At 44.0% G+C, this 22779-nt stretch overlaps 1 non-coding gene across 1 annotated transcript; it reads left to right on the top strand.

Moving 5' to 3' along the window:
- Nucleotides 1-221: 221 nt before the first annotated feature.
- Nucleotides 222-345, top strand: LOC145407628 (5S ribosomal RNA). Its single transcript, XR_013898778.1, has one exon. It is a non-coding gene; the product is annotated as a 5S ribosomal RNA (ribosomal RNA).
- The last annotated feature ends 22434 nt before the right edge of the window (nt 346-22779 follow it).

The following is a 22779-nucleotide window of genomic DNA, read 5'->3' on the forward strand; positions in this document are numbered from 1 at the left end:
TCTCTCTCCTGAGAAAAAAGATAGCACCTTTAGGGGAGGAAATATTTCCCACATCTGCCTATGTAGATGCACTCTCAGCCTAAACGGTATCCAGCACACATCGTTTTGCCCATACTATAGAGTCCTTTCACCGGTCAGTGCCCTTTACCTTTGGTTAGGCTAGGTTACTAAAGGTTTGGGAATTGTTTGTTTTTTTAATTGCAATTTTTTTGTGTGTTTTCGCCAACGGCCATACCACGTTGAGTAGGCTACACCGCTTCCCCTCCGATCAGAGAAGTTAAGCAACGTTGGATCTGGTTAGTACTTGGATGGGTGACCGCCTGGGAACACCAGATGCTGTTGGCATAACGTTCTCCCTACGTGTCAAGTGGGGTTGGTGGAGAATTAGTGCCCCTTCTTGTAAAACAGTTAACTCTAAGCCCTTGGCCACCCCGTTTGGGATACATGGCTTCTGGCAATGAATGAATGAAAAAAAAACTTACGGTTTTATTTAGAGCTTTAATTTTGATCATGTATTGTGGTATTGGATCGTTACTTAAGGTTTGGTTAATGAAAACAAAATTTTAATGACTTTTTTTTTTCTAGTTTTTCTTTTAAAACTTATTTTGGATGCCTTACTGAATTATCTTATAAATATATAGGTTTTATTATAGTTTAAGCCCAGAAAGTACTTTCTTTCGTCTTCACCGAAGGAAAGGTCGTTAGATTAGGTTAGGGTAGGTTAGGTTTGGTTAATTCTCTTTTCTTTCTTGTATTTCACCTCTTATCATTTTTTCTCTTTCGATATCATACACTATTTCTTCTCTTTCATTATCATTAACACTCCAAGACTACATGCTGTGGGTCCCAACATTTCACTATGGTTGTTTTTGCTCAATAACAGTCTCTCTCTAACACTTGCTGTTATAAAATGTCGCTTGGAAGTGCATAAACACATTAACTTACCAATAAAATCCCGTGAATTGCATTGATAAAATTGAGGAGGGCCAGCAGCAGTGTCAGAAACTTCCACGTAGGGGACTTACAGTTCCTCCGACCCTGCTGTAAGTTACAATCCGAGATACAAACAAATATGGCCACTACAATGTTTTGAGTATGCCTTGTAAGAACCGTCTGTAAGTTACAACAGAGAATTACAATCCAATATGGCGGCCCCCAGGCTTCGAGTATACGTTGTAAGAACTTACAATGAGATCTTACAATGTTTACATCAAGTTACAACCAGCTCGGCGAGATACAATGTTGTAAGTTGTTTCGAGTATGCAGAGTGGTTGGGATGATAGCCAGAGGGCAGTGCAGCTTGCTACTAGCCTTAAGAGTGCTGCAATGGAAATTTTGGGCCAGATGTCAGCAGAGGGGAGGAACTGTTATCAGTTCTTAGTACAAATACTGGAGCACAGATATGGGACCATGTACCAGACTGAGGTTTGCAGAGCAAGATTCTGGCTTGGGGTGAATCCCTGCAGCAGCTTGCTCATGACCTGGAGAGTATGGCATAAAGGCATACCCTGGAGCAGCACCTAACCTGTTGGCTATTCTTCTGAGGGATATTCATCAATGCTTTTGACAGTGCAGAGTTGAAAGTGCAAGTGAAGCAGGCACAACCCAGAACCATGCAAAAAACACTAGCCAGGGCTCTAGAATTTGAGTCCTACGTCAGGTCCAATACATCCACTTTTCAGGCAAGTCGTAGTGCAGGATTCAAGGCAAGAAAGGGTCAGGTTCGCAAAGTGGAAAAGTTTGAAGGAAGGTGCTGGTACTGTGAAAAGCCAAGACATCGGAAAGTGGATTGCAACGAGAAGAAAAGAGAACAGGAGAAGATCAGAGGAGGTTGCTGGTTCTGCGGGAGGCTGGAACACAGGAAGGTGGATTGTTACAAATGGAAGAAGCAGCAAGAATGGAACAGTGCAAGGAAATCCCAGATTGCAACAAACGGGTGTTGGACTTGTGGTGAGGTGGGACACTTCAGATATGAGTGTCCAATTGAGATGGATGAGGGTAAATTAGTGAAGGCTGGTGACGAGAGGCAACAACCAGCCACTTTTTCCCAAGAAGGCCCACCACTGAGGATATGAAGAACCTTGTTGAATAATGTGCGAGAAGATGGAAGAACAGATGGCAAGCAATGTAGCAGGACTGGGAATTTTGGCAAGAATTGCCTCCGTACTGTTGTGATGGGGCCAGCATCAGATGAAGAAGACCTGAAGAGGATGCAGATGCAGGATGCAGACTTACAACCAGTGCAAGGATGGCTGCAGCATAGTACAGTGTTCCCATTTTGGGATGAAGTATCCAGGTTAAGCCCTGCGACCAAGAGCTACTGGAGTCAGTGGGACCTTCTTCGTTTGAACAATGGACTACAGGAGCGTCAGTGGGAGACACCCAGTGGCTTCAGCAAGTATTGCCAACTGGTGGTTCCGAAGAAGATGAGGTCCGAGATCTTCGATGAGTCTCATAACCGGATCAGTAGTGGGCACCTGTGAGTGAAGAAAACTCTAAGCCAGCTGCGACAGAGGTTCTACTGGATTGGCATGCATCAGGATGTTGAAGAGTGGTGTCGGACCTGTGATGTATGGCTAGTACTTCTGTTGTTTTGGGATGCCACAAGAGCTACATTCAGACCAGGGTAGAAACCTCGAGTCTGCTGCATTCCATGAATGTTGCAAGCTATTCGGGATCAAGAAGACCAGGACAAACCTACTAAGGCCACAGTCAGGTGGGATGGTGGAGAAATTCAACTGGACCCTAGAACAAGAACTGGCCAAGTACTGCATAGAGGGACAAACGGAATGGGACCAGAAATTGCCTGCGTTGTTGGTGGCATATCAGTCTGCATCCCATGAGTCTACCGGCTACACCCCTGCATAACTGATGTAGGGCCACTAGTTACGTTTACCTGTTGACTTGTTAATGGGAAGACCACTTGGTGAAGAGCTGCCTCCAGACACCACCAGCTCTGCAAAGCACCTTCAGAAAAGGCTGGCTGAGGTACATCATCAAGTGCGAGGAGCCCTAAGTTTTCAGAAAAGGTGATCAAGTGCAAGTATGATGATGCCAAGGCAAGTGAGGTGAGCTTCAAGGATGGTGATTGGTTATAAAATCCTCAGCGAAAGAAGGGACAGTCACCGAAGCTGCAGAGCCCATGGGACGGGCCTTACATTGTGTTGGACCGCCTATTAAACATTACGTACTGGATTCGGGGAGGCAGGAAATCTCGACCAAAGGTGGTACACGTGAATCGTCTGTGGCAGTACCATTGGTCAGGACAGTACAACTGGAACGTCTCCAAGAAACTGTGCTCTCCCACAGTCGAGGATGTTGAGAAGGATCACGGAGCTGAAGTGCAAGAGGATGGTGACAGTTTCCCGAGGGAAGAAGTGAATCAGGAAGAGGACCAAGACCTTCCAGGAGGAGTGGACTGAGTGGAGGAGCAAGGATGTCATCGGAAGCAGCTTAGAAGAAGACCTGATAAGTTGAAGGATTATTTTGTGTATAGTTAGATGTTTCATTAGGATTAATTATGTTTGTAAATATTGCATAGTTTTGTCAGGACGACAAAAGACTAGGGAAGGGGTAGTGTTAAGAAGTGAGATTTGCCAGTTAGGTAGTCGAGAAGCTTCTCGACGTTTCCTGTACCGTAGTTCCGTTAAAAGTTAGAGTTGCCAGTTTGCCTGCTGTTTGTGATCGTAGTTATGTTGTAAGTTATCCATTAATTTTTGTGCACTTTTTCGTATAATGTTTTAGTTATGTGATTTCTTGTTGAATTATGTAATTTAATTTAAGTTTGTATGCTAAATACTTTAGTGTTGTGCAGTGTAAGAAAACTCTGGTATGTTTTGATGCCTCCTAGTTGGTAACTGCTTTAACTTTGCCCCATTGAGTGTGTGCTGGAAGATTCTAGAGTAATGCAAGTTTATATACAGATTGGGAAGAGACTATAGAGCAAGTTCAGTCGGTTTTCAGTTCCATTTGAGTGCAGTGCAGTGTCAGTGCAATGAAGTGTGTATGTTTTTGGAACTTGTGAAAACAGTGTTGTTGGCAAACAGTGAAGTGTTATTGAAGTTTGTATATCATCGGTACTTGTGAAAGTAGTGAAGTGTTGTCAAGCATTAAGTGTAATAGCAGTTAGTAAAGTTTGCATAGCTCCAGTGCTTGTGATAATAGTGAAGTGAAGTTAGAAAGCATTAAGTGTAATTATCTGGAAAATGAAGACAGTGAACTTAAGAAGCTATTGTTTATTTACGACGCCTGAGCTGATCATGTGTACTGTACATTTAAAGGCTGACCATAGGAAGAACAACTCACTGGGCAACGTCCGTTCTGTACTGTACTACTGCTGTTGGAGCCTGTGGTAGTGTGGGAAGGGGACATAACAATATATATATATATTTGGGGAAGGCGGTGGCTCAGTCGGTAGAGAGGTGGCCTGCAGTCCTACTGGACCCAGGTTCAAATCCCCACTGGGGCAGGGAACAGTTTAAAGATTTGAATTTCATATACTCAGTCTTTACTGATCTACCAGAAGACCCGCCGACATGTCGTAATAATACCCTCGCTATTACCAATGCACCAGTCCTGTATGAGACAACCCTAGCATGTATTCAATATGGACGGTGGGTGTTAGCGCCGAAGCGGTGTAATGTAAAGGTGTATGGTACGTAGGAGGACGCTGGGCCTCGGGAGCAGGTAGGTTAGGTTCCTGTGGGTGGCAGTGGGTTGTCCATACACATGCATTTAAACATATCAAAAGTCTCAAAATATCGGTTCCCCTAAAAGCTGTTGGGTGCGCGATTTGGTCCAGGTACTGTACAGCCTTTACCAGTCTCTGTTTCAGTTATCACGGGAAAAGATTTTTTGACGAAAATTGAGGGGGAGGGGGATGTAGGGACTGTCACTTCATTCACTGCTGCCGCTAGCTAAGGTATATAGGATGCGCCAAACATAGCGCTGCACTAGAATCTCATCTAGCGGTATTGTATGTGTAGCAAGGACGGCTTAGTCGGCTGGTGTAGACCTTAGTGTGGCAAGGGAAGTAGGAAATGATCAAATGATCTGGGACTGACATTGATAACGCTGGCTGAGCCGTCCCTGTAACACACAAGTGATCGTCCAGTGGAGTGGAAGTGAAATAGGAGCATAACATATGGATCACCCAGCATACCACCTTAAATTCAGTATATGCCTGGTCAGTCATATATTTGTGTATGTTGTGAACTACCAAACTTTTGGCTGTTTTACCAAGTTTAATCCACTTTAGATACGCCCGAGTTTTTATGTTCATACTTGTGAAATAAATACAGTGTTACTGGAACCACTAAGCCATGGAAGATATGAAACACTGCAGCTGTGGGTAATCTTGTTTTCCGAATGATTGTACAATAATCTCTTGGAAATGGCATGGCACACTTACCCATACAAAATGTGTACACATCACCACAGCTATGGAGTTACTGTGGTCAGAATCTTCCCAGCTGGCAAGATCCCAGCAGCAGCTACCTACTTGCGATGAAGTACTCTCTCAGACTCAGTGAGTTTCCAGTTAGCACCAAAATGACGTGACGCACTCTTTTCGATACTCATTCATCACCTCTCCTCTTCCCTTAGCCACCACCTCTCTTGTAGTTGATTTTAGCATCAAGAACATCTCTTTCTAAGCAGGTTTTAGCCTTCCTCTGGAGCCACCGCAGCAACAAGTATGTCAGGAACTTCAGTAATTTCGCCCATGGTAGTTACTGTTCCTGTGGTTTTAGGTTGAGTCTTGGAGGTGACAAGAGATGACAATTTGCCTAATATGCCACAAAATTTGCGTGTTGTTGCTTATCCTAGAATTTTTGTGGGACGTAGTTGAAAATCTCGCCCATTTGAGGTATGGCGTAGCCCTTTAGCCCAGTCTTATATGAGGGAAGTTGCAGCCCATGGGTTTCAATCAAATGCAGAACACACATTTAGGAAGCCAGCGATGTGCAATATTGCATGCGCCACTAAAAAAAAAAAAAAAATGAGGATGGAATCAGACAAGAATGAATGTGAGATGTAGGCCTACAGATATACCATCTAGAATTCTGGTTATTCTTAAAGACTGTACTGCTACTGGACACTTTACTAGGAGAGAGTTGTGCTACACTCTCGGAGTCAATCAGTTCTCTGTCATTCCAAAAATCATTCTGGGAGACGTAAGTGAGCTATCTAGTGCCATGACGTTATGCTAAGTTAAGGAATCGTCACCTATAAATAAAACATTCTTAGCAGATTTGGCCAGTGGTAGCGACCACTACCAATTCGTCACATTCTGGCAGCGTCCGAGTCATGACGACTAAGCAACAAACAACCGCAAACTTACATTTTTCTCCCCCTAAGTAAATAAGATGTCGCCCGACATGTCATAGACGTGGAGATTAATAGTTTAAATAATGAAACAACATTGATAAGTCAGTGATAAGAAGACTATATGACAATACACTATACTAATAATAAAAGCATACTAGTTAATAGGGAGATATTTTAACTAAATTAATGTACTTACATGCATAAGAGAATATGAAAATACTGATACAAGTTATAATGATGAATAATATAATAGCTGGTTATATAGGATTTACGAGGGCATTGCGAGAGAATAAGATCTCGTAATAAATAAATATTATTCACATAATTAGATGTCCACACGTCTTCACATAAATCAACACTGTATATAAAAGGTGGAGTGGTCGATGGTGAAGTTGGTAGTTGTCTCTGGGCCTTGGGTCGCCCGTCGTCATGTTCCCACTCAAATTTCTCTAGCCTCAGGATCAGGCTGCAATTTCTTTATGTCACTTTCAGATTTAACAAGTTTCACTGTTTTCCATGCTCCCTGTTGTAACCTAATTTCATGGAGTCTTTTTTTTTCCATTTGTTTAACAGCACCGGACAAAAACCACCATGATTGAAAGTCCTACTATAGTGAATGCAATAGGACGATATGCATATAAAATGGGGGCTCAAAATAAAAGGGGGGGGGGGAGATGAAGGAATTGAGATGTATGGATTATAGCATTCACACAAGGAACAGCTGTGATGGGGAAGATACTAAAGGGAATACACAGGACTAAGACGAAGGATTTGAACAACTGACGAACACGAATGTAATAGTTCAAACGGGACATATGGTCGTGAGACATAAGAAAGAATTCAGAGTACACAAATGCAGTGTATTTTCTAGTATACTGTGGGCTAATATAACTCTAACCTTGAGAAGGGTAAAATAGAATCAGGATTAATGTTAGTGCGAGCCCATTGCAAAACTAAACGAAGATCTGACACTGGGACAAGGTCTGTAGTAACATGACCACTGACAAATCCTCAATTTGCAACATAAATTATTGGAGGGACAGAAACACTGATATGAGATGGAAGGTGATATCCAATATTTCTCTAATACTGTAACTTTAGTCTAATCATTGCACTAAGACATTCAAAACTGTTTACAGTTACATACCTATTTCATTCATTTGCGTAAAAATACTACCTAGTAACGGAGATGACGTCCTCCAATAACATTACTTCCCCCCGGGGCTTCACCTGCTAACTTAAAAATATCTTTATTTCTCTCCCAAACTGATTATTTTAAAAACATTAGCCTTAGAATTGTGGAGGAATAATGTTGCAAGGTTAAATGTTAAAGCCTTAGCAGTAGTACATTATCATAACACTCCAACAATAAATACGATAACTCGTTAGCTGTGAATCACCCACTTGGGTGTTTTTAGCCAAGCTTAAGCCAGGCAATTTTGTGCAGTGGGTTAGATTCCAGCCAATTAAATTCTATGCAGAAACATGTGACAGATGTTGAAATGAGACAGAAGAAAACACATGTGAGGAGTTAAGTTTAATCCTGACTGGTTGTAGTTATTGCATCTTCAAGAAAAATAAAGAAGTTGTCATATGTGAGGGAGGTTTGCCACAACTAGCTCACCTAAACTGGGTTCCTTTAGAATCTTTTTCTCTCATTAGGTCTCTTTCTCTCATTGAATACCTTCAGATTCTCTTTCTTTACTTCAATGCTGCAACTTTTTCCCTGTACTATTGTTGTTTTTCTGATCAGTGGTCTTCTGAACTGTCTGCTTGCATCCCTTCTCCATTACAGTGGATCCAGCAACACACTTTTATCCCTATTCTGTATGACTCTAATGAAAGACGGAATCGGTACTCTCAGTCCTTCATACATCCAACAGAATAACACTGGATCTACTTTCCTCAGTCTGTGTTTCCCTCTGCCTATGGCCTTCACTTATCAAACGGAATGTGCCCAGGCATTTCTCAGTGAACGGATATTGGATATAGCTCCCTTTTATTCACTTTCACATGGAAAGAACAACTATTTTCCTACCCTCCACCCCTTGGCTCTTTTTTTTTTCTTTTTTTTAGAAGCAAATAAATTGGCAGAAAGAACATTACTGTAATTTTGAGGAAAACATCACTCAGTAGTATGCATGTGTCACACAGAGAGGAATAATGAACTGTGGCACATAAGACCTTCCCGCCACTCTGATTTCTATATCATGGAGCAGCAGCAGTTCCGATACAAATTTTGCACCCTGACTGTGAGGAAGATTGATTTTCCATCATACAAAATAATGATAGTCATATGTCTTGAATTATGTTAATGAAATTATTCACTTCTTGTGTTTCCTATGTAAAACGCTTATTATCTTAACAGCACCTAATTGTAATAAATCTATGAAAGGCTTGGAGAGCTGGGCAAGAAAATACGAGTATCATACCATCTCCACGAAACTTGCCCCAAACAATCTGCATTTCCATTGTTGCTGAAGTTGTCCTTGAGTAATTCTGGTCTGTTTGTTCGAGCAGACCCATCGACCGCAGGCAACTAACCTCCCCTGCAGGGTCTTCCCGTACAGTGAACCGATATTCCCTTGTGGCAGACACCACTGTGAATACTGTGGAGGTCTGGTTACCATAGTTGCATTTCTCCACCCAGTTAACAGAGGAACCATTATTTGGTTATATGGCTGTTACCCAGCGTTGTGAATAGTTTCGTGGGTTGCAGGACACCATTAGACTTGTCACTCATTGTAGACCCGAGCCACCTCAAGAGGAAACAAGATTATAAAAAGCGAAAACAGGGGTGGAAGAAATAGGGAGAGAATAAGTCAGAGAGAAAGAATGACAAAAGTGAAGGAAGATGTAGGCAGCACCACATTAACTGAGTTGATGATAGTCGCCTTCACCTACCTCCAGCATTTCCAGTGTAAAAGAAAATTACTAAATGGAACGGAAAGTTTTCACAATACAGTATACCACGTAGCCCAAAATACTAGCATGCTGGAACAAAGTATGGCTTTGTTAGTATACAGGATAGTCCTTAAATAATGCTCCACCAAAAACTCACCCGGTGGTGTCTGTGTGTTGTGGAACAGCTCAATCTCCTGGTAGGCGTGTGGAAGTGGCAGTGAGATAGTTTATCCGTATGTTTTGAAATGTGCAGTACCACAACAGATTAGATCAGGATCCACTCACACCAGATCAGCAAGCCAGACAAGGCCACGCAGGTGACAGGTGAGACGTGACTTTGTACTCTGAATAAAACACACGTGGCTTTCTTTAAACCATTAATATCATGCCATCCCAGTGGGTGGTATATGTCTGTAGTAATAAACGGATTCCAGTGGAAGGGAAAAACATAGGATACTTCCGATTTCCCAGGGACGAATACATCAGAAGTGTGTGGATTACCTTCTATGGCCGATGGGATAGTGTCAGTACCAAGTATGCTGTTGTATGTTCTGTTCATTTCACTAAAGATTTCAGTGATGATTAAGAAAGGACGTTTTCTTGACGTGGAAAGTCCTAGAAATATACGACTTCTGAAGGATGAAGCTGTGCCATCACTGTTTCTCACAAAAAGCAGGCGTTATTTCTTTGTTTGTGATGTCACATATTAGGAAAATATTGAAATATTGGCCAGCTTCATGCTGCCCTTATTGTTAGTCGCGTTTTCTTTCTTGTATTTTTTTTAAATTCTGGAAGGCACTTCTCCCCCTTAGAATTAACCAACTTCTACCGAACCTGGACACAGTAACCAGCTAATGAATTAGTTGTGTCCGCAAAGTTTTGGTTGCTAGGCAATTACCCGTTGCCTAGCAACGGCCGAAAAGTCGCTTTGTTCGTACTTTTCACGTTTTGAGCGGTAGAAGCATTACTAATGGATGTAGAAGGCTTTGGCTTCTTTAGGCGTAATCTTGAGGCCATTCCCAATCAGAAGTGTTCCATCCATTTTTTCCCTCCTCTAGTTTTCGAGTGGCAGCCCTGCGAAAATCAGCCTCATCATCCCCAGCAGTTTTGTTTAATTGTGGCATGTGTATGTGGAATAACTGAAACAAAATGGAGAGGAGAAAGTGTGAGAGAATGGGAGTATGGATGGGGTATATGTGCAGGAGTAGGTGAGAATGAGAGGGCAAAGGAAGGAGTATGTATAGTTGTGAGTAAAAGATGGAAGAAGAGCATAAGACAGTATGGATCAGTTAGGTCAAGGATTGTGTGGGTAAAGTTGAAAGTTGGAATACAAATGTGGGCGATTGTGTGTGTGTATGCGCCAACGCAAGATCGTGCTAGAAGAGTGAGAGAAGAGTTCTGGAAATATGTAGAAGGGTGCATGGAAAAGTTTGGAAGGAATGAGAGAGTGTTTTTGATCGGTAATATGAATGGTAAAGTTAGGAATGTGAAGGTGGATGGAATAGTTGGTGAATGGGGTGTGCCTGCTGAGATAGATGAGAATGGGAGTGCGTTAGTGGACATTTGTGCTGGGAGGGGGTTGGTGATAGCCAATACCCTCTTCAGGCATAAAATGATCCACAGGTATACATGGCGAGTGATGAGAAGGGTGGGTGGTGAACTGAATGAAAGGAAGGCAATGATTGGTTATGTGTGTGTGGATGAAAGGATGCGAAGATGTGTAATGGATGCAAGAGTTTATAGAGCTTGGGGGAGTGGACTTTCTGACCACTACTTGGTGGTGGCCAGAATTGGAATGCAAGTAAGATGGAGGAATAGAAGAAGGGAAAGACGAGAGGAAGGAGTAGTTGCAAGGAGAGTGGAAAGGTTACAAGAGGATGAGAAAAAGGCAGAGTATAAGAGAGAAGTGGAGGAACGATTGGGCAAATATGAATTGGAGCGGATGGGAGATGTGGAAGGTGTGTGTAGGATATTTACAGAAGAAATATGTGCAGCATGTTATGTGGTGTGTGGAAGGAAGAGAAGATGGAGGGGGGTGCAAGGAACAGCGTGGTGGACTGAAGAGGTGAAACAGGCTGTGGCACAAAAGAAGAAAGCATACAATGAATGGATGAGAAATAGGGGCGTCGAAGAAGATGAGAGGAGGAAGAGAGAGTTATATGTAGAGAGAAAGAGAGAGGTGAAAAGATTAGTAAGAGAGAGTAAGAAGAGAGTGGATGAGGAATTTGGAAGGAATTTGAGTGTAAAGTGGAGGGACTGTAAGAAAATGTTCTGGAAAGAGGTGAAAAGAGTAAGACAGGGTGGAAGTGAAGTTAGCAGGGGAGTGAAAGATAAAAATGGTAGATTACTAGTGGAGAAGGCAGAAAAAGTGAGCAGATGGAGAGAACACTTTAAGGAATTGTTGAACATAGAGGATGGAAGTAATGCAAGTATAAGTGGCTGGGGAATGGCTGGGAGAAGGAGGGAGATGACAAGACAGGAAGAAATCAGTAGGATAGAAGTTGTGGAAGCAATGAAGAAAGTTAAATTGGGGAAAGCCCCAGGAATTGATGGAGTGTGTGGTGAAATGCTGCAGCATGGGGGAGAGATAGTAGTAGAATGGATGTGGAAGATGTGCAGATTGGCCTGGGAGGAAGGTAGAGTCCCGGAGGATTGGAAGTCAGGTATAATTATTCCCTTGTACAAAGGAAAAGGGGAAAAAGAAGTGTGTGGTAATCATAGGGGCATTTGTCTTCTTAGTATAATAGGAAAAGTGTATGGTAGGATACTTATTGACAGAGTTAGAGAAAGAACAGAGAAATTAGTTGGAGAAGAACAGCGAGGCTTTAGGAAGGGAAGAGGTTGTGTTGATCAGATATTCATTCTTATATCTTTAGTGGAAAAGTTTCTAGAGAAGGGAAAGAAGTTGTATGCGGCTTTCATGGATTTGGAGAAATCATATGACAGGGTGGATAGACAAGGATTGTGGAAAGTGTTAAGAATATATGGAGTAGATGGGAAGTTGTTGAATGCTGTGAAGAGTATGCACGATGGTGTGACGGCTGCAGTGTGTGTGGATGGTGAACTAAGTGAATTTTTCTCTTTGACAGTTGGGTTGAAACAGGGATGTGCCATGTCTCCATGGTTGTTCAATCTGTACATGTACAAGATAGGGTAGTGGATGTTGGAGTGGCCTTGGTGAGAGAGGATAGTGTTTGGAAACTCCCTGTACTTCTGTTTGCAGATGATACTGTGTTGTTGAGTGAAGACGAAGGGGAGCTGCAAGGCTTGGTGGATGAGTTTGAGAGAGTGTGTAAGAAACGGAATCTAAAGGTGAATGTAGGGAAGAGTAAAGTGATGGTCTTTGAGAGAGGTGAAGTCAGTGAATGTACAGCGAGGTTGGATGGTGAGGAACTGGAAAATGTGAGTACGTTTAAGTACTTGGGTAGTGTGATGAGTAAGGATGGAGGTTTGGAGGGTGAAGTGCTTGAAAGGGTACAGCAGGGAAGAAAGGTTGCTGGTTCTTTGAAAGCAGTGATAAGAAACAGGGAAGTGAGCATGGAAGTGAAAAAGTTACTACAAGACAGTATTGTGATACCAGCTCTAACGTACGGAAGTGAAGCTTGGACGTTGTTGGAAGGACACAAGTCAAGAGTGAGAGCAGTGGAAATGAGTTATTTAAGAGGAGCCTGTGGAGTCACATGGAGAGACAGGCTGACGAATGAGGATATAAAGGAGCGTTGTGGTGTGGATGTGGATGTGATAGGAAGCGTTATGAGGAACACACTGAGGTGGTTTGGCCATGTGGAGAGGATGGAGGGTGAAAGACTGACGAAGAGAGTGTATGTGAGTGAGGTGGAGGGGGGAAGAGGGAGGGGGAGGCCGAGGATGAGATGGAGGGATGGGGTGGAGAGGTATATGAGAGAGGGGGGTGTGAGTTGGAAGCAGGGCAGTGAAATGGCGGGGGACAGGGCGACTTGGAGGCGATTTGTTTGTGGCCACCCCAAACGGGATTGAGGCGTCTGGCAATAGATAGATAGATAGACTTTTACCCTTCAGAATTAACTGATTCCGACCAAACCTGGAAGCAATGATCAGCCTTTGACCTAGTTGTGTCCCTGAGGCTTTGGTTGCTAGGCGACGAGTTGTTGCCTAGCAACAGCCCCCTTAGTCCCTGCGTGATCATGGGTCCGAAGATTGTCGGGACTCATTGGCCGACCCTGGCACCAAATTTTTCAAATTTCGAAAATCAATTTTTTTTTTTTTTTTTACAAAATTGAAGAGAATCTACTGGCACACCTGGCAATGCAATTTTTGGCTTCCTAAACCCATCCTGTGCTTCACAATGAAGCGCGAAAAACTTTCCAAAATGACTGCATAAATGCTGGTGAAAAATAAACAGAAAAGCTAAAGAACATTACACCAAGAAATATCCATATTATCACCCCCAAAAAAATTTCAGTGGTGCTGAAGTGGTGTGATGACTAGATATGAGTATTACAAACAATATATATATATATATATATATATATATATATATATATATATATATATATATATATATATATATATATATATATATATATATATGAATTTTTTTCACTTTTTTTTGTGTGTTTATTGTCTTTATACAAGTATCGAGTTATTTCTGTTGTCTGGGAGGTTTAATTTGTGACCAAAGAGAGGCGATAGATGCTATTCTTATACTCTAACAGGATAAGGGTCCTCCTCTGTGTGTACAGGGTGAACAGCAGCGGCTAAAATTTGATAAACCCTCTTAGGGCTGGCCATCATCGCCCACCGGCTTGTTACTGTGTCCTATGATCAGGTTTAATATAACGATAATGTAGATATTTGTGCGTGCGTTTTAACGCACCACTACCAATAATAAAAATGAATGTGTGTATGTGACAGAGGGAGAGGTCTATTTACACTCCTGTAGGAGCTTCCTGGTAGTGTGATGAATGCATTCCTGAAATGTTAGCCAAGACAAACACGATATGGATTAGCCAAATAATGGAGGTTATGTGCATCTCAATTTGTCAGGACAACAGAGGCTGCGAGTTAAGTATGTAACACAGCTGTTGTCAGAGTTGTGCAAGTGCACTTCAATATTTAGATGTTCAGCGGACCGATGCAAATGTAACTTGCAATACTTTGGTGATAGAAACTCCGTGTACAAACAGCTAGTTAACGAGGTTATTACGAGCTCACAATAAAATAGTCTGCCCTTTTTGAGTGTCTGCCCTGAACTGACACAGTAGCGCCGTCTTCCCAGGCTTGGGACTCTGGGAAAGCGTGCTAGGTCAGCAAGTTTAGTGGGGGCATGTATGCATTGAGGGGGGTGCATATATACATCGGGGGTAGACATATTGTAGGGGGGGGTACACTACTCCCCCGGGTAGTTGAGATGGTGTCTCCTGACACCAGGAGGTATATGGTGTTAGATTATATTACTAAGGCAGGGTCGGGGAGGTTTGTACAAGGGTTAAGTATGATGCAGGGGCAGTAGGGGAGACATGGCCATGTTTAGGGGAGGGAATTAGAAGGATATATACATATAAGATATACAAGGATTAATAGGTATGTGTCCAGTAAGGGTCGAAGTTACACATAGATATAATGGGGATTATACAATAATATCTTGATACATGATAAACAAGGAGTAGATATGAGAGTTCTTTTGTTGTTCTTCATTACTTTTTTTTTTTGTTTTTTTTTTGTGTTAGTTTCTGTAGGGTACACTGTCACTCAATAATGCATTAAAGAAATACCATCATTTGCTAGTAGGAAGAGTTCCGTTCACAGTTTGGTTAATTGTCAGATGGCAATGGTAGTCACTGAATGTGAGGGCACGAAGTACAGGGAGTTTCTACGTCGTGTGTAGGGCGTACAAGGCCTGTAGCGACTCTGATTTCCTGGAGTCGGCGTTCCATGTTCCTGACACAACAATGCACTGCACATATGATGAGTAGAAAACCTATGAAAGCGATAACCACAGGGAGAAACACAACTGTTGGATGAACCCATGAACGGCTGAAGGCCAGAGAAAATTGATCCATAATGAAGTCACTGTCATTGAGGAATGTTAGCATGCGCAAGTTAGGGGAGGTGATTGTAATATTGGCAGATGGTAGGGTTGAAGGCATGTCAATTGGTTGAAAGATGTCATAGGAGTGTTTACGGACAGCTTGGTGATAGCGAGTGGCGTAAGTGATGACGGACTCTGATTTGATGGTACAATAGTCTGGTGCTTTGTAGAGACCACTAGCGGGGATGGATCGAACCAAAGAACCAGGACACATGATTGTGACAGAGATGGGAACAGCAAAGAAGAAGGACTGGACATGGTTGAGGTGAGCATGGTGGACCGGGAGTTCAGGAGCTGCCACAAAGGAACAGGCCGAGTAGATGGAATGGTTGCGAACTAAGGCAGACTCACAGGGTGTAGCGCTGCTAGGGAAGATAGCGAAAAGGTGGGCAGCACAGAGACGAGAGGTCGGAGTAAGGGAGGAACATTTCTGGAGGTCTGTGGAAGAAAGGAAGGCAACTGAAAGATGATCATGGGAGAGGAGGAAATATTCTGAAGGAACAGATACTTGGAACAAGGAGTTGTTGAGGCGGAAAGAGAAGGGAATGATGTGAAAAAGGTTCAAGGTTATGGCAGAACGAAGGGGAATATGGACGACGACGTATTTGGTGAGAAGAGTGGCTTCGAGAGCAGGATAATAATATTCGAGGGAGGAGTAGGGGAGGACTGGGGATAGACCGAAGGTGGAGTGAGCCCATTCCAGGACAGAACGGAGAGCTGAGACAGGTACTAAGTCAGCAGTGACACGTCCATTTATAGCATCGACCAGGATACGAACCAAGGTAGAGACTTGAGACAGGAGAGAGTCAATGGCCAGTTGGAGATTATCCATGTTGAGTCTGAGGTAGAAGAACTGAGAGATAACGTTGAGATCTGAAAGGTGGCGTTGTAAGATATCTGTGAAGTTGTTTAGAGTGGACGTGACTTCATTTAGGTGGGTCGTAAGCTTCTGTAACATAGTGTGTTGGATTTTGATGACTCGGCGTTGGGATTCTACTGCTGAAGCTAAATGAGCGAGATCAATTTTTGAAGCCAGAAATGTCACGGGCTGTAGCAACGCCAAACAAGCCACTCAGAATCTCACCGCCGAAGTCAAAGAGACCTCGTTTCACATGAGAACGACCAACAGGTGTCTGAATGGAAAATGTGTCATTGAGCTCAGTGAATCTGTTATTTATGTATTGCAATTGCCAGGAGAGTGGTAGGAAAAGGTTATAGAGATACTGATTTGGGTTGTGTGCCCCCTTGATGGCTGTGAGATGGGTCTTGATTCCGTGGAGCTGGTGCGCGTAGGCAGGTAGGGCAATGGCTACGATGGCCAGGGGCGCAAGTTCGTAGCGCAGGGAGACTAGTTCGTCGACAAGCATTACCTCGCCTCCTGAGCCGACCAAGGCCCCGGGACGTACTCCACCATCGTCCTGACCTGACCCAGACCCCAGGAGGGTCAGCACTGCCAGCAGGTAGACCGCTAACATCGTACCTAGAAAATCAGGGTAGAGTTAATGGGAGAGGTCTCGAAGAGGTTGATGGGCAGAGCACAGTTTGGACCGATATTGATTGGTTGATGAATGAGTAGGTGTAGGGGGAGACGAAGGAGACTGAGGGATAGGTGGAGACGGAGTAGACTGAGGGATATGTGGAGGGGAAGGGGGGTCAGGAGGTTGTGTAAGTGACTCTTCCAACATGAGGCCACGGTGTGCTCGCTTTAAGTCATCGACGTGGACCCATCTGGTGTCCTTAGGGGACAGGTCCTGGAGGTGAAATTTGTTGCCTTGTTGAGTGAGGACGCAGTGGGGCCCTGTAAATTTGTCATCCAACTTAGAGGAACGCGTATGGGAATAAGCAAAGACAAGATCGCCTACAATGATAGTGATAGGAGAGGCGGACTTATGTTGGCACTGCAGCATGTCCTTCTGAGAGGAAGCCAAAATGGATTGGACATACTGGTGGATTGTCTGGAAGTTGGCCAATTTTAGTTTAACATAATCATCCATGTTGTAGATGGGTTCTGGCTTTGAGGATAAGAGAGAGTATGGGAGGTCCTTGTCAAAACCAAAGAGGACGAAGAAGGGAGATTCAGCAATGGATGCATTGATGGAGCTATTGATTGAGGATGCCACCTGGGGAATCCAGTCATCCTAGGACGAACTATGGGAGCCTAGATGTCTAAGGCACTCTAAGATTTTTCGGTTGTGGCATTCTACAAGGCCATTGGAAGCCGGATGGTTAGGCACGACATTGCACTTACTGATATGAAAGTGGCGACAGATCTCATCTAGAAGGCTAATGTTGAACTCTGTACCGTTGTCAGTAAGAATGGTATGAGGGGTACTGAACGGGCAAATTACGTGACCTACAAAGGCACATGCAACGCTCTTCGCGGTCTTGTCGGAGAGGGGTACGAGGACACAGTAGCGGGAGAAGTGGTCGACTGCTACGAACAAGTACTCAGCGCCAGATTCCGTGAGATGTAGTTTTAAGAGATCGATTGAGACAGTTTCCCATGGTCGTGACGGGATTGGATATTGTAAGAGTAGTTCAGGTAAGCTGGTTGATCCTTTGTGGCGGTGGCAGGAGAGGCAAGAGTCACAGTGGGCATTGATATCGTGGCACATGGTTGGCCAATAGTATTTGAGACGTGCTTGACGCAAGCATCGGTCTTTACCTGGATGGGAAGATTGTGGGGTATTATGAACAATGTGAAGAACCATTGGTATCAGGGCAGTGGGGACAACAAGTTGGCGTACTTCGTGATTGGGCATGTCTTTGCCTGTTAGTAGTCTTTTCCTGTACAAGAGATCATCATCTAGCATGAACTCATCTAGTGATACTGGCAGAGTAGGTAAGGTCGAGGCATCGCCAGATTCTAGGAAATAAATGACTTTGGACCATATGGGGTCTTGGCGCTGAAAGTTTCGAACAATTTCTGACTTTAATGTAGTGTTTTCAGTTACTTCGGGCTGCAGTGATGTTATAGCTGCTGCTACGTGACGAGAGTGCGTCTGCGACTACATTCAACTTGCCTGGCACATATTGAAAAGTGGGATTAAAGTCCTGGATGATGATGGACCATCTAGCTAGCCTACCTGTTAGGTTGCGGTTCTTGAACAAATCACATAGTGGAAGGTGGTCTGTTTGGATATGCACTGGATAACCATAGACTATATCTCTGAAATGTTTCAAAGACCAGACTACCGCCAGCGCTTCGAGATCTGTGACACTGTAGTTACGTTCAGTGGTTGTAAGGGTGCGACTAGCATACGCTATTACACACTTCCTTGATGCTTCATCGAGTTGCATCAAAACGGCACCAAGTCCAGTGCCTGAGGCGTCTGTGCAGAGGAGAAAGGGTTTGGTATAATCAGGGAATGCTAGAACAGGGGCATTTACAAGAGCTGTCTTTAGCTTTTGGAAAGCCTGTGACTGGTCGTTAGTCCAAACAAAGGGCATATTCTGCTTGAGTAAGTGGGTCAGAGGAGCGGCGATCTTTGCGTAGTCTTGTATGAATCTACGATAATAGCCACTGAGGCCCAGGAAACTTCGAACATTTTCGGTAGTGGTAGGTTCTGGGAAGTTAATAATCGCTTTAGTTTTATCCTCATTAGTATGAATGCCTCGTGAATCTACGACATGGCCTAGGAATTTGATTTTCTTTCACAGGAAGTCACATTTACTGAGATTGATTTTCAGGCCTGCGAGCTGGAGGCGTTCAAAGACTTGCTGAAGCTTGGTAAAATGGTCAGGGATGGATTTACTCACAACAATGATATCATCTAGGTGAGCAAAAAGAGAGTGTCCCATCATACCGCTGAAGACTGAATGGATAAGTCGCATGAACACGGAAGGAGCATTTCTCAGACCAAAAGGGAGTCTCTTAAACTGAAAATGTCCAGAAGGGGTGCTGAAGGCTGTAACGGGGCGAGAGGACTCCGCCATTTCGACCTGCCAGTACCCGCTAAGGAGGTCTAAAGATGAAAAGACTACGTTATTTTCACCAAGAGATTCTAGCAAATCAGTGAGGACGGGTAACGGGAGACGGTCTGGAATGGTGACAGAATTGACCCTAGGATAGTCGACTACTGGTCTAAAGTTGCCGTCCTTCTTTGGTACTAAGAAAAGTGGTCTATTCCATGGACTGACGGAGGGTTCAATAATGTCTTGGTCTAACATGTTCTGTACCATTTGATCTGTCTGCTTTCTCTGGCTGTGAGGAAATCGATACGCTGGTATGTAAATCGGCTGAGTTCCTGGTAGTAGTTCAGTCGTATGTTTGACAAGGTCTGTTCTACCCATCGGTTCACCGGGTAAGGCAACCACGTTTCTGTACGAGGTCAGAAGGTCGAAGAGTTGAGGCGTATTTTCTGGGAAATCCGTGCAAATGAGATGTGAGAGCACATCGGGTGAATATGTTGGCGCAGTTCCCGTAGAGTTAATAGTACATACACCGATTGGCTACTAGCATCAGTCTGAATAGTAGGAATTGAGGAATCCTGGCACACTTTACGGCCGCTCGCTGGGCTTAAGTCGAGACGGGAAGAGACGCTGCGATGAGTCACCGGCAGGGAGTGGCGGTCCTAGAAGGCTCACGTAATTCAGACCACATGTGAAGACTGGGTGTGGCGGCGTCGGGGCCGGCGGTGAGGTGTGAGGGCAGATGTTGGTACAAGGCAGGTGTAGACCTGTTGAGTTGCACATTCAGAGAATGGCGGTGGGCAGACAGTGATAAGTGGCACCGTGGGGGCAGGATTTATGATGAGTTCGGAACAGGTGCCGGGAACAGGTGAAACAGGTGCTTAGGTCGGCGATGGTGACACTTGCGATCAGGAACAAGGTGTGTGGGTGGGGTTGTTTGAGAGGTGAGCACTGGTGAGAGAAATTGTACACCCAGAAGCACAGCCGATTATTACACAACGAGAGGCACTGAGGAGGGGTGAGGCTGTGAGATGCGAGACGGCGTGTATCTGTTGGTGTCACTAAATATTTTAGGAGCCGGTCAGAATCTGATGGTCCGAAACACCGCTGCTACCAAATGTAACTTGCAATACTTTGGTGATAGAAATTCCGTGTACAAACAGCTAGTTAAGGAGTTTATTACGAGCTCACAATAAAATAGTCTGCCCTTCTTGAGTGTCTGCCCTGAACTGACTCAGTAGCGCCGTCTTCCCAGGCTTGGGACTCTGGGAAAGCGTGCTAGGTCAGCAAGTTTAGTGGGGGCATGTATGCATTGAGTGGGGGGCATATATACATCAGGGGTAGACATATTGTAGGGGGGGGGGTACACAAAGCAGAAACTGAGATGCCACAGCAAAATTTATATTCCTTGTTGATCAGTGGTTCGATGTAATGAATTCTCGTATTTATGGTGATAAGTAACAGTGATGTTCGTGTGGAATGTATTATGATCTAAAGGCAGGCACACTGCATAAAATGGTCAATTTTATGTCAACTATTTGAATTAAAAACTCTGCGCCAATATCTCTCTTCAGTTATCAAAAGAGAATTATTTTGTCATGCCAGTCTGTCGTAGGACTGTACGAAATGCATGACTTAATACAATGATCACGAGGTTGATTAAAGACTGCCTTGAACACTTCTGCGGTTGTGTCAGGCAAATGAGTGGCCCTGACAATTTTCCACATGGTGTTAATTTTAAGTTCCGGCTAAGGAAATTTGTGTTAGGGAAAGAAGTTGCTTTGGTCAGTGGAAAAGGCAACATAAGGAAAAATTAAGAAAAGTGAAGTGTCCAGTGTAACAAAGACTAAGCCCTATTCCCACGATCGTGAACTTGAGCTGAATTGTGTTTAACTAGCCTTTTCTTTAGATACATGGATTTGGATACCAGGTATGGAAAAGGGGGAAGATAGACTGTCCATGGAGCTGAATAAAGTGCATGAAAATGCGGAAAATGTAGATGTATCAGCGTCTACTAGCACAGTCTTAGGAAAACTTTCAATACACTATATCGGTGGTTACACTGTGGAAAGTCTGCGGTTAATTATCCTAATCTAGGATATGTGGCAGGGAACTATGAATTGTCTTGTAACTCATGCTTTAAAATAAATCAGTAGATGTCATGTACCTGTGCCTTCCGACAGCTTTTTTCTCTCGCTTAGGGAAGTGTTTAAAGCCATACATGGTGAAGGCTTGAGAAATGGAGCATTGTGTGTACAGACTCTGAACTCGGAAATAAAACGTGCTAGAGTAAAATTGCCCACTGACATCATTTCATTTTTTTCAAGAATATTCACCTTCTTTTGGATGACTCACCTTAATAAAATTAAGTGACTGAACAAACTAAATACTGCTGCATCTACAGAAATGCTAGGGACAACGATGAAATTTATAACACAACCTACAGGTAATCATCAGTGATGCAAACTTAGCAATAACCTTCATTCATGTAACAGTTAGGTCTCCACACCAGACCTAGTATATTCGTTCTATTTGATTTTTCTTCTTGCTTTCTTTCAAACACCTTTTAGTTTGATTTATTTCTTCACCAATTCTGATCAGACTTGGTAAATTTCCTTGAGCAAATATCGCCGCATCCTTCTAAGTTTTTGGATTTGGGCCTTTTAAAAAGGTTTATGAGTTCAAAAGTCTAACCACGCAATCACAAAACTTTGGTGATCCTGTGTTCTTGTAAGTACGAGTATATTAATCATTTTGAAAACTCGCACACAAGTACGAGGGGGAACCCAAAAATTTGCGGAATATATCAATAGACCGGGAAAAAGAAACACAGCAGTTCCTGGTTTCGCTGATAGGCACCACCTGCGTGCAGTGTGGTGATTCATTCTCCCATGTGGCATCGCACTGAGAAGGTCGAGTCCATATATCTGGCGTTTTTTCTTTGTTCGTGCACATGATGAAATACGCACCCCAGCAGGAGACCATGGACAGGGTGGCGCAACACCCACCCCAAGGAGGGACTATGGACAGAGTGTTGAAACACCCACCCCAAGACGAGACCACAGGGAGGTGCACTGAGTGCATGAAGGGCCAAGGCCAGACGGGCCTATGTCCTCCAATGTCTTGCGCCCCTCTTCCCCTCAACGGAGCCAGCCCAAGGAACGCCGCCTCGGCAGACTACTCTCCAGCTAGGCCAGCACTTGCTAGGATCAGGGTGGGACTTGTATCTCTACATTTCCAGGTAGAACCACGACAATGACCATCGTCCGCATCGGGGAGAAGTCGGCCACTGTACGCTTCTCTTGTACCACCCCCTGCAGGACCGCGGTGACGGCCACCGTCCGCGCCGGGGAGAGATCAGCCACCACCCATCTCTCATCTGCAATCCCAGAGAAGGGCAGAACCACGACAACAGCCACAGTCTGCACCAGGGAAGGATTGGCCACCGTCCATCCTTCATCTGCCACCTCCACAGGGAGCAGGACCATGGCGATGGCCACCATCCGTGCCGGAGAAGGGTCGGCCACCGTATGCCCTTCACCTGGTGTCCCAGGGGTAAGCGGAAC

The sequence above is a fragment of the Coenobita brevimanus genome, chromosome 73 (assembly GCF_032717465.1).
Source record: "Coenobita brevimanus isolate Jiangsu-jjx chromosome 73, ASM3271746v2, whole genome shotgun sequence".
Taxonomy (NCBI): domain Eukaryota; kingdom Metazoa; phylum Arthropoda; class Malacostraca; order Decapoda; family Coenobitidae; genus Coenobita; species Coenobita brevimanus.